The sequence below is a fragment of the Nerophis ophidion genome, linkage group LG20, assembly GCF_033978795.1.
Source record: "Nerophis ophidion isolate RoL-2023_Sa linkage group LG20, RoL_Noph_v1.0, whole genome shotgun sequence".
Taxonomy (NCBI): domain Eukaryota; kingdom Metazoa; phylum Chordata; class Actinopteri; order Syngnathiformes; family Syngnathidae; genus Nerophis; species Nerophis ophidion.
Window position 1 is genome coordinate 12,097,004 of NC_084630.1, and position 11,056 is coordinate 12,108,059.

General features: G+C 41.6%; 1 long non-coding RNA gene across 1 annotated transcript; it reads right to left on the reverse strand.

Moving 5' to 3' along the window:
• Nucleotides 1–2,273: 2,273 nt before the first annotated feature.
• On the reverse strand, nt 2,274–7,146 carry LOC133538739 (uncharacterized). The gene is made up of 3 exons (XR_009803095.1): nt 5,419–7,146; nt 3,143–3,775; nt 2,274–3,064 (listed from the first exon to the last, which is right to left on the reverse strand). It is a non-coding gene; the product is annotated as an uncharacterized LOC133538739 (long non-coding RNA).
• Between the last annotated feature and the right edge of the window lie 3,910 nt (nt 7,147–11,056).

Below are 11,056 nucleotides of genomic sequence, written 5' to 3' on the forward strand. Positions count from 1 at the left end.
GCAGGTGGATCAGCATAGGCGTAATAGGATAGAACTTTCTTGTCCCAGTCAAAAGTCGAGACGCCGCATTTTGAACCAACTCCAATCTTTGAATGCTGGACATGCGGAGACCCGAAAAGGAGCTGAAACGAGAAAATGCTAAGTCTGAGTTGATGCATAGAATGTTGTGATCAAGGGTATCAGAGGCAGCGCTGAGATCAAGCAGCAGCAATATAGAGGATGTAAGCACATCCATAGTTGGCAACAACAACAGTCACTTGTGCAAGGGCAGTCTCGGTAAAGTGATGTGCCAGGAAACCTGACTGAAAATGTTAAAAAAAAATGTTAGACACTACACTGCAAAAACTGAAGTCTAAGTAAGATTAAATATCTCAAATAAGGGTGATTTGGCGTATTTTCCGTCTGATAAGATAATTCTTCTCATTAAGTACTGGACAATCATGCTTACAACATGTAACATTGAATGCCCGTGAACTTGGATCCCTCAGGTGGTACTGCATCAAAAAGCGACATCAGTGTGTAAAGGATATTAGATTAGATAGTACTTTATTTATTCCGTCAGGAAAATTACAATTTTCAGCACAATCCCATTCAAGATCAGACAAACATTACAGGGGGACAGAAAAGGATCGCTGACGGGTCTGCCGGCTTCCAGCGCCCCTTACAAAAAAGATGACATACAGGTAAAAAAATCGGTCTTAGACTAGGCCCTGGAGTGGGGGTGCAGACTGAGGCCAAGGGAAAAAAACAACAACTCATAGCCATAGACTCCCTTTTTAGACCAGTTGATCTGCCGTTTCTTTTCTTTTTCTTCTATGTCCCACTCTCCCTTGTGGAGGGGGTCCGGTCCGATCCGGTGGCCATGTACTGCTTGCCTGTGTATCGGCTGGGGACATCTCTGCGATGCTGATCCGCCTCCGCTTGGGATGGTTTCCTGCTGGCTCCGCTGTGAACGGGACTCTCGCTGCTGTGTTGGATCCGCTTTGGACTGGACTCTCGCGACTGTGTTGGATCCATTGTGGATTGAACTTTCACAGTATCATGTTAGACCCGCTCGACATCCATTGCTTTCCTCCTCTCTAAGGTTCTCATAGTCATCATTGTCACCGATGTCCCACTGGGTGTGAGTTTTCCTTGCCCTTATGTGGGCCTACCGAGGATGTCGTGGTGGTTTGTGCAGCCCTTTGAGACACTAGTGATTTAGGGCTATATAAGTAAACATTGATTGATTGATTGATAGATAGTACACATCCCTCTTACATGTGTGTAAGAGGGAAACATCAAACATCAAAGAACACAGAGGACATTAAAGACATTAAAGCAGCAGATACAACTAGACACTTCTACAAAAAGCTATGAATAAAAAGTAAAATAAACATATACATTGTGGTCGCTTCTGCGGTGTTCCACGCCATCGTCTGCTGGGGTGGAGGGAGCATGGCCAGAGACAGAAGCAGACCCAACAAAGCAATGGATATCACCATATGGGAACACTTTAGAAAACCATTGTCAGTAACTACAGTTTGTCGCGACATCTGTAAGTGCAAGTTAAAACTTATCAACAACACCCAGAAACGCATTACCTTGTTACATTATTGTACATTACCTTTTGCATTATATTAATTTCAATTATTATGTATTGTCTGCCTTGTACTTTAAAAAAAAAAATGTCATTGGCTGAAATAAATTAATAAATGAAAAAAAATTAAATAAATGAAAGAAACTTTTGGTTCAGTAAAGCGTCCGTGTCATCCTTATGTCCGGACGAGGATCCCAGGACCAGAAATACACTTCAATAGCACACGCAAAATTTGATCTACTAAACGTGTGCAAAGTGGATTGTGTCTGTTAAGTGATCAGGATAAGGCGTGCAATCCATTTTGCGCCTCGGTCTTCATTGCAAAAACTGAAATCTAAGTAAGACTGAATACCTCAAATAAGGGTGATATTTGCTTATTTTCTGTCTGTTAAGATAATTCTTCTCACTAAGCAGATTTTATGTTAGTGTTTTACTTGTTTTAAGGGCTTTGGTTCTAAATTTTGTCAGTAAGATATTACCATTTTTTAGATTTTATGACCTATATGGAGTAAAACATGCTTGAAACTAGAATATCAACTGTTGCAAATTTGTGTCATCAACACTCACAAGTATACAACTACTTTTTTAAAGCAATCATTTCTTATTTCAAGCATGAAAAAAAAAATCATGATTTTGACACAATTGTGCCTCATGATTAAAACAGACGACAGCCAAATGGACTTTGCGGTTTTATTTTTCAATGAAACAATAGAAAATTTGACTCATAAAGTAGTGCAGTTGGCACAGTACACAGTTATTATTTAAACATTTAACATGTGTCATTTCCAACAATTGTGAACAGAAAAGGTTCATGCACATTCAGATCAATTCTTCAAAATTACAACTAAAAAAATGTGGCCGATGGCCGGGCTGCATGTATGTATGATGTCATGTTGTCGATGGGGAAATGCATTTTTAGACAATATGATTTGCTTGAGCGGCTAGAAAACCCCGAGAGTAACAAGCGGTTGCCTTGTTGATTTTCCATCCATCCATTTTCTACAGCTTGTCCCTTCCAGGGTCGCGGGGTGTTGCCTTTCCATTAAGAACAATAAATTAGTTTTTAGTATAAGTTTGCTGGTTTTAAGAAATGTAATGCCTAGCGTATATCATTATGTCAAGATAATGACACTATTATTTACTTAATTTAAGAATATTTTTCAACATATTGAGCAAAAAAGTCTCTTTTTTTTGTACCAAGAAAGGTGCACGTGTTATTAGTGAGAATATACTTATTTTAAGGTATTTGGGGTTAGCTAATTTGACTTGTTTTGGAAAGTCTTGACAAGCCACATTTTCTTGTTCTATTTGCAGATAATTTTGCTTAGTTCAAATAAAATACCCCTCATTTTTGTGTTCTTTTTTTCTTGTTTTGGAACCCTGACTTTTTGCAGTGCATTGACATCTTACTTCTACAAGCTCCTACCTGATGCAGCCCGAGCAGATTTTCTCCATTAGATGATTTCACAAACTCCTACACTCTGCCTGCTTGAAAGCACAAAGTTACTGTGGTGAACTACAAACCCCTCTTTGACCACCAGATAATGGAAACTTCCATCTTACTCAGACTCTGGTCAGGTTCTCTACAAGAGTTGACTCTAAGGACCTTCTGCAGCGCCCGGCATCCAACTTGTGATGGAGGGAAATGTAGACTCCTACATGCTATTTGGGGAGAGTATTCATCAAGAAAATAGAAATAATGTGTCAATCAGTGATATTGCATTGGTTTACTCACCTGATGTCAATCAATCAATCAATGTTTATTTATACAGCCCCAAATCACAAATGTCTCAAAGGACTGCACAAATCATTACGACTACAACATCCTCGGAAGAACCCACAAAAGGGCAAGGGAAAACTCACACCCAGTGCGCAGGGAGAATTCACATTCAGTGGGACGCCAGTGACAATGCTGACTATGAGAAACCTTGGAGAGGACCTCAGATGTGGGCAACCCCCCCCCCCCCCCTCTAGGGGACCGAAAGCAATGGATGTCGAGCGGGTCTAACATGATACTGTGAAAGTTCAATCCATAGTGGCTCCAACACAGCAGCGAGAGTCCCATCCACAGGAAACCATCTCAAGCGGAGGCGGATCAGCAGCGTAGAGATGTCCACAACCGATACAGGCGAGCGGTCCATCCTGGGTCCCGACGAGCGGTCCATCCTGGGTCTCGACTCTGGACGACAGCCAGTACTTCATCCATGGTCATCGGACAGGACCCCGGGGGGACATAGGAGAAAGAAAATAAGCGGCAGATCAACTGGTCTAAAAAGGAGGTCTATTTAAAGGCTAGAGTATACAGATGAGTTTTAAGGTGAGACTTAAATGCTTCTACTAAGGTAGCATCTCGAACTGTTACCGGGAGGGCATTCCAGAGTACTGGAGCCCGAACGGAAAACGCTCTATAGCCCGCAGACTTTTTTTGGGCTCTAGGAATCACTAATAAGCCGGAGTCTTTTGAACGCAGATTTCTTGCCGGGACACATGGTACAATACAATCGGCAAGATAGAATGGAGCTAGACCGTGTAGTATTTTATACGTAAGTAGTAAAACCTTAAAGTCACATCTTAAGTGCACAGGAAGCCAGTGCAGGTGAGCCAGTACAGGCGTAATGTGATCAAACTTTCTTGTTCTTGTCAAAAGTCTAGCAGCCGCATTTTGTACCAACTGTAATCTTTTAATGCTAGACATGGGGAGACCCGAAAATAATACGTTACAGTAATCGAGACGAGACGTAACAAACGCATGGATAATGATCTCAGCGTCTTTAGTGGACAAAATGGAGCGAATTTTAGCGATATTACGGAGATGAAAGAAGGCCGTTTTAGTAACGCTTTTAATGTGTGACTCAAAGGAGAGAGTTGGGTCGAAGATAATACCCAGATTTTTTTACCGAGTCACCTTGTTTTATTATTTGGTTGTCAAATGTTAAAGTTGTATTATTAAATAGAGGTCGGTGTCTAGCAGGACCGATAATCAGCATTTCCGTTTTTTTGGCGTTAAGTTGCAAAAAGTTAGCGGACATCCATTGTTTAATTTCATTAAGACACGCCTCCAGCTGACTACAGTCCGGCGTGTTGGTCAGCTTTAGGAACATGTAGAGTTGGGTGTCATCAGCATAGCAGTAAAAGCTAATACCGTATTTGCGTATGATGTCACCTAGCGGCAGCATGTAGATGCTGAAGAGTGCAGGGCCAAGGACCGAACCCTCAGAAACTCCACACGTTACCTTAACATAGTCCGAGGTCACACTGTTATGGGAGACGCACTGCATCCTATCAGTAAGATAAGAGTTAAACCAAGACAGGGCTGAGTCTGACATACCAATTCGTGTTTTGATACGCTCTAATAAAATATTATGATCGACGGTATCGAAAGCAGCGCTAAGATCGAGGAGCAGCAACATAGATGACGCATCAGAATCCATCGTTAGCAATAGATCATTAGTCAATTTTGCGAGGGCTGTCTCCGTGGAGTGATTTGCCCTGAAACCGGATTGAAAGGTTTCACATAGATTGTTAGACGCTAAATGTTCATTTAGGTGCTCTGCAACAATTTTTTCGAGGATTTTCGAAAGCGGTTGCCTTGTTGATTTTCTATCCATGTCCGTGGATTTGGCTTCTATATGGTGAATGATGTGATTGACAGATGATTGACAGATGACCCGTCCAGGGTGTACCCCGCCAACTCTCCAGTCAGCTGGGGTAGGCTCCAGCTCACATCAGCCAAGAATAAAATGAGATGTTTCAGGGTCAAAAATGTTTTGGTGTGTACGCATTATGTTAAATATTGATGGGTAAATAATGCCTCAGTGAGTGTATGGCACACTCACTACCTGTATGATACTGCACTGATGCGGTGTTCCTGTTTCATAACGGTCATCTTCTGGATGAAAAGAAAAGGAAAATAAAGTTAATCTTTTTTTCTATTAGGCTGCAAAAATGCTATTTGAAATGAGGTCCAAAATTTTACTAAATTATTTGATACATGTACAACATTTATCTATTTCAATCAGATATAATAGGATTACTCAATAGCCATAAAAGTGCAATTGTTAACATAAAAAAGGTACAGATTATTTGCTTGCAATCAAGTTATAAACCAAAAATAAAATAAAAAGATAGAGTTAAATCTCACAGAAAAGCACAACATTTAGGGACAGGGCTAAAAAGTAGGGTGAGGGGGGTGTATTGGGACCGGCCCCTAGTCTTGTGTAAATCAACAAAAAGGTACTACCGTATTTTCCGGACCATAGGTAGCATCGGATTATAAGGCGCACTGCCAATGAATTGTCTATTAACGATCTTTTTTTTTTTATATGTAAGGCGCAACGGATTATAAGGCGCATTAAAGGTATCATATTACTATTTTTGCTTTCGAAATGTAAAACACTTCCTTGTGGTCTACATAACATTAAATGGTGGTTCTTTGGTCAAAATGTTGCATGGATTATGTTTTCCATCCTCAAGCTGCTCTCTGACAGCCGCTTCCGGATGTGCAGTCTTGTGGGCGGTCTTATTTACGTGGCTCACCTTCGGCAGCGTCTTCTCCCCGTCATCTTTGTTGTAGCGGTGTAGCGTGCAAGGACGGGAGTGGAAGAAGTGTCAAAAGATGGAGCTAACTGAATGACATTCAGACTTTACTTCAGTCAAAAACGGAGCAGCATCTCCTCTTGCGGAAATAACAAATGTGTCCCGTGAAAAAGCGTCCAACCGGAACTCTCTAATAACTAAAGTTCCTTGGGTGAATAATGTCAACTCACGACACCGGTATGTTTTAGCTCTCTCATGGTGAGTTTACTGGCTGATATAATTAAGAACTTTACACTACTTTATAGTAGAAATGGTAACAGCGGAGGATGAATCTCACATAACAAGAAGATATTGAAAAAAAATAAGCTTCATTTTTCAGGTTTTATGCAGATCCCAAATATATATCAGCATGTACAAGACTGTAAGAAAAGTTGCTTTTGCATAATATTGCGGAAAAAAACGCCAGATTATATGTCTTACCTTATACACACACACACCATATGTGGGGAGGCGCAGCCGACGGCGGGGCAGGGCAGGGCTGGCGGCAAGGAGGTGGAGAATGCGGCGGAGCGGAGAGGCGGGGCGTGCCGGGAGCGACGCCGCCGCAATCTAATTCAGATGCATGGCTCACACACCAGGAAACGATTAACATTTCTCCTGACGCTGCATAAAAGGGGAGAAGGTAGGAGAGATCGGCGCGAAAGAGTGATTGAACAGCGAAAGAGTGATTGAACAGCGCACGGGAGACGACGACGCGGCCGGCTGAAAGAGCGACCGAGGAGCGAGCAGCGGAGAGGAAGTGAAAAGTGATCCGAGCTGCAGAAAAGCTTTATTGAAAAATAGAGAATTAAACCTGTGCTAAAAGCGATGTCCTTCCTGGGTGGTCAGTGGAACCCGAGCGACGACGGCAAAAGTCGTCTACACCATAATAATACTCGTATGTTGAAGCACAGTACAATCCATCAAGCGGTGCGGCTTCATAGCTTACCAAAGTCGTACTAAAACATTATGATAGATTTTTCAGCGCCGTGTGTAATGTTCTATATTCTCAATGTAACAAATAATATGTTGGTGTTTTTTATTTGAGACATATTGCCATCATAGCGCACTCTACATGTATCTCTTATGTTTTACTGCCATCTACAGGTTACACTTATTACACCATATACCAAATAAAATTGCTCCGAGGTTGGTAAGCAAAACCAGAATTATTCTGCACGTTAGGCGCATTTGGGCCATAAGGCGCACTGTAAAGTTTTACGGGGGGAAAAAAAAGGATTTTAAGTGCACCTTACAGTCCGGAAAATACTGTAAATTCGCAAAATTAAGCAAATTTATAGCTTATTTCAGGGGTGCCCATTACGTCGATCGCGAGCTACCTGTCGACCGCGGGGGGTGTGTCAGTCGATCTCCAGACAGGCTTTTAAAAAAAATAGACCTAAAAATTAGTGATCATCAATCTTCACAAAGACGTCACTTAAATGACATTCACGGTACCGGAGGGTCTTGTGAGATGACGCTGGCTGCTGCAAGATCATTATTATGAAAATATGACCGAGAGGAAGGTGAGAAACACTTTTTATTTCAACAGACTTTCGCGCCGTCCCTTCCGTCAAAACTCTAAAGGCCGACTGCACATTTCCTATCTTCACAATAAAAGCCCTGCTTCATGCTGCCTGCGCTAACTAAATACAGAGTCTCGGCCAGCTTTCCGAGACTCTTATTTTGTTAGCGCAGGCAGCATGAAGCAGGGCTTTTATTGTGAAGATAGGAAATGTGCAGTCGGCCTTTAGAGTTTTGACGGAAGGGACGGCGCGAAAGTCTGTTGAAATAAAAAGTGTTTCTCGCCTTCCTCTCTGTCATTTTTTCATAATAATGAACTGGCAGCAGCCAGCGTCATCTCACAAGACCCTCGGGTGCCGTGAATGTCAATCAAGCAAGCTACGGAATTTGCCGCCAATGTTTTTCTTGTAAAGTGTATGGAAGCTGGATGAATTAGATGCCAAAAACCAACCACTTTCATGTGGTATTGTACAGAAAGGACAACTTTTTTTCTCCTCCATTTGAAAATGTGGGCGTTATCATCATTACTGTCTGATTCCAATCAATGCAAGTCATCAGAATCAGGTAATACACCAACTTATATTCTTGTCTTTGTGAAAGAAAGACATCTATATGTGTTACACATGCTTGTATTATCATTAAACACATTTAACTTGTTTACAAACATGTCTCTTTCATAAATAAATAAATATAAATGATATATATAAATGAGGTGGATCCCCTCGAGTTGGTCAATTGAAAAGTAACTCGCCTGCAGAAAAAGTGTGGGCACCCCTGGCTTATTTGGTGCTGTAAAATCAAAATGTCACTTGGGAATGTTTCATTTTTCTTGATTCCATTTAGATCAGTGATGAGACACGACTTCATTTAGTATGAGCCGTCACTAGTGAGCAAAAAGAAGTTATTTCGAATAAATGCATTTTGGTGCTTCACTGTCAAACGTTGTATCGGTCACATGTTTTTTTTCTTAAAGTGACACACCTTATGTTCCATCAATACTTTGGTACCGTTTGACCCTAGCCCGTCTTTTCACAGTACTGTTAAGTGTAAAAAGAAGTGAACCGCTACGTATTAACATGCAAAACCAATAAACCGGGGAATCACATTAAAATGCCGAAGAAGATTACAGAAAGTGGCAAGGAAATTAGTCTCTGAGCAACCTTAACAAGTACATTTGGTTTCCTGTTCTGTGGTTATCATCACCAGTTTCCTCTTTTCCCATCGCATAATGGAAACTATGCTGTCTTGAAAATGTTCCATGCTGGTAAATGTATGTTAGGTTGATGGAGACTCCAAATTGTCTTTGAATGTGACCAATGTTGTGTCTTTAAAGCCAGCTGGGATAGGCTCTAGCTCACTCATGCAAAACGGGATAGGTGTAAATGTCCCAGGCTGTTGAATTGGAATTACCAGAAGTAAAAATGTTTTCACAAGTAACAGAAATTGTTTTTCATGTTTTACAGCCTTTTTGGGGGGGCTTTCATTCCTAATTGTCAATGAAACACATTTGTTGTAATTATGCAAGTCATATTTGTATTAAAAATGTGTAGAACGTAAGCAAACACTTGGCTTGCCACGTACCAGCATAATGACGAACATTTAAACACAGTAGCGTAGTCGGCCTAAGTATTAATTAAAAACAAGGCAGCGGTTTTTGTCTAACAAGTATTTTTAATATTTTAGCTACTGTGACATTACACACAGTTTTGAACAATACATCCATCCATCCATCCATTTTCTACCGCTTATTCCCTTTTTTGGGGTCGCGGGGGGCGCTGGCGCCTATCTCAGCTACAATCGGGCGGAAGGCGGGGTACACCCTGGACAAGTCGCCAGCACATCGCAGGGCCAACACAGATAGACAGACAACATTCACACTCACATTCACACACTAGGGCCAATTAGTGTTGCCAATCAACCTATCCCCAGGTGCATGTCTTTGGAGGTGGGAGGAAGCCGGAGAACCCGGAGGGAACCCACGCATTCACGGGGAGAACATGCAAACTCCACACAGAAAGATCCCGAGCCTGGATTTGAACCCAGGACTGCAGGACCTTCGTATTGTGAGGCAGACGCACTAACCCCTCTGCCACCGTGAAGCCCTTGAACAATACAACTGTGTTTAAATCTAAGGAAAATAAAACACTGTTCTTTAATCAAGTGATTACCAGTTGTCAATGCATGGACTTTGGGGTTTGTTTTCCCCGGAATGCAAAGGAAAGTTGGAGCGGGCAAGGCGTGAAGGTAAGCGGTACTATAAAAAAGGAACAAAAGGCGCGCACAAGGGGGAAGTACAAAAAACTTAAAGGCCTACTGAAACCCACTACTACCCACCACGCAGTCTGATAGTTTATATATCAATGATGAAATATTAACATTGCAACACATGCCAATATAGCCGGTTTAGTTTACTAAATTGCAATTTTAAATTTCCCGCAGAGTTTCCTGTTGAAAATGACGCGTATGATGACGTGTGTTTGTCACAGCATTACACAGTATTTTGGACATCTGTGTTGCTGAATCTTTTGCAATTTGTTCAATTAATAATGGAGACGTCAAAGAAGAATGCTGTTGTTGGAAAGCGGTGGATTGCAGCTGCCCTTAGCAACTGAAACACAGCCGGTTTTTCTTTGTTTGTTGTGAAGCTTTAACACACAGCGGTCAAGCGAACATGTTTCTCTACGTCAACCAGCAAGTTTTTGGACGGGAAAATTGTGATATTAAGTCGGCTCTTACCGGAGACTTGAGTGGATTACGTGACCTCATCCTGCACCCTTAAAAAGGTAGCTGTGATCTTGGCTCCTCGGCTTCTCGTTCACCGCAGCCTTCCGATTTTTAGGTATGACTTTATAATCTCACAAAAATACTAGTAACACAATAAGCAGATAAGAGATTTTCCAGAATTATCCTAGCAAATGTGTCTATATTACTTCTGAAACGCTCCCACTGCCGCCGCCTGGAGCCTTCACTTTTTTTCTCTTTAGTGCTTCACTCTAACTTTCCTCATCCACGAATCTTTCATCCTCGCTCAAATTAATGGGGAAATCGTCTCTTCCGCGGTCCGAATTGCTCTTACTGCTGGTGGCTCACATTATAAACAATGTGAGGATGTGAGGAGCCCTTACACCGGTGACGTCACGTGTACATCGTCGGCTACTTCCGGTAAAGGCAAAGCTTTTTTTAATTAGCGACCAAAAGTTGCGAACTTTATCGTCGATGTTCTCTACTAAATCCTTACAGCAAAAATATGGCAATATCGTGAAATGATCAAGTATGATACATAGAATGGACCTGCTATCCCCGTTTAAATAAGAAAATCTAATTTCAGTAGGCCTTTAGCTAATTAAACAAAAACTTGCACAAAGCCAGAAACTACGA